Consider the following 1,919-nt stretch of genomic DNA (forward strand, 5'->3'; position numbering starts at 1 on the left):
ATTCCTAGTATATCAATAAACCATTAACATATAGGAAGAAAAACTCAGGAGGACTTAAATAGAGCATAGGAGGCACAAAAACACCTCAAAATATATAACACAGGAATAGTTACAACACAATATAAAAGCAATACTCTTAGAGTGGTATGAATTCCATACTCTGAAATAAAGCTAAATTATCTGAAAGCATTCATACTACCTGAACTTTTAGAATTACTGGGGAGTATACTAGGGCTTGGAAGTAGGAGCCTCAGAAAGTTTACTATTGTTTATCAGAATATTTATTCTTAGCAAGCGGGTGGGTGGGTAAGTACCCTTTTTTTGATTCTCACGTAGATTTGGGTTTTAGTTTAATCTCTCTAGCATGAAAAATGGTCCCTAGTTTATATCAATAAAAATTTCTGCTTTGAAGTAATCTGGACAACCTTACTATAAAAACTCCCTAAAACAAAGAAATCCTTTAAGCAACACAAATTCCAGAAGACTGCTTGGAACTTTCAGGAATGAGAACTGCGATTTAAGAAAAGCCATGAGTAACAACTTCACTAGGAAACTTTGATTTCGTGAGTCTGAAACTATGTCTTGCATTGGATTGTCTTACAGGGACAACTTTGTCAGCAGAATTTGTCTCAAATTCATTGTGATGTTTTCCATTTTGTTTTTCAATGGAGTTGATTTTAGGAAGTGACTGCTAGTTCTCATTATCATAAAGAATGATCAGTCATAGGATATTATTTCCCTTTTCCAGTTTTATTTCCTATTTGTTTGACTTTTTAAAAATTATCTTGTGCTTTTTACAATGTGTGCTCTGTGTGTGTGTGTGTAGTGTGTGATAATACTGCAGCTATTCTGAGTTCTGGACTATGCAGCATTCCAACCAATAATGCAGAATTGATATATGATGAATACAAATTTTATTATTATTGCATATATAATAATTATTATTTTCACCATTTTTTCAGTATGAAAGTAGTCATTTATTAAATGACCAGTTATAAAAATAATCATGGTAGATACTTTAGTTCATCCTTCTAATATGCCTATTGATCTGGTCTTCCCTGTTACCAGCATGTCTACCTTCTGTAAAATGGGTGGTCTTTTTCCTTCATTCCCTTTTGAGGAGAAGATAGCTTGAAGGTCAATAAAAAGTTGTTTGCTTCTTCGAAATATTTTCCAGCCGTACGGATCTGCTGAATCAGATCCTCCATGCAGATGATGCCATACTTACCAAGATATTGAGCAATCACTGTATCACCTGTCAGGGCAACTCACTTGTTGAATTTGCCTTCACCACACTCTTAGATCAATTCATTTACCACTTCAGGGGTGGGTCCCCCCATGCTATATATGGTTCCACAGTTCTGAGCATGTTAACTGAAGCTTTGTTGAGCTTAACAAAGGTGCCATTGAAGAAGCTGCAACACCTCTGGAACCTTTCGGCTCACACCACTGCTACCTCTGATCCTGATGACAAGCACCAATATGGGTTCTGCAGGTACATAGGAGTTTCCAACTTTTCTTGCCATCCTGACCTTTTGAATCTCAGTTCTCTAGATCTGCCTATATTCTTTGTGGTAATGCTTAGCTTTTTGATAAATAGGGTTTCTCCTTGCTTTTCTTTTCTTTTTTTCTCCTTTTCTCTCTCTCTGTCTCTCTCTCTCTCTTTCTTTCTTTCTTTCTTTCTTTTTTTTTTTTTTTAAGATTTTGTTTATTTATTTGACACAGAGAGAGAGAGAGACAGCGAGAGAGAGAACACAAGCACAGGGAGTGTGAAAGTGAAACAGGCTTCCTGCTGAGCTGGAAGCCCAATGTGGGGCTATATCCTGGGACCCCAGGACCATGACCTGAGCCAAAGGCAGACACTTAACAATGGAGCCACCCAGGTGCCCCTCTCCTTGCTTTTCGAAGCATTTTTTGAG

General features: G+C 37.1%; 1 pseudogene; it reads right to left on the reverse strand.

Moving 5' to 3' along the window:
* Window positions 1-1,018: 1,018 nt before the first annotated feature.
* LOC132014560 (60S ribosomal protein L7-like) lies at window positions 1,019-1,616 on the reverse strand (annotated as a pseudogene).
* Window positions 1,617-1,919: the final 303 nt, after the last annotated feature.

The sequence above is a fragment of the Mustela nigripes genome, chromosome 3, assembly GCF_022355385.1.
Source record: "Mustela nigripes isolate SB6536 chromosome 3, MUSNIG.SB6536, whole genome shotgun sequence".
NCBI lineage: Eukaryota > Metazoa > Chordata > Mammalia > Carnivora > Mustelidae > Mustela > Mustela nigripes.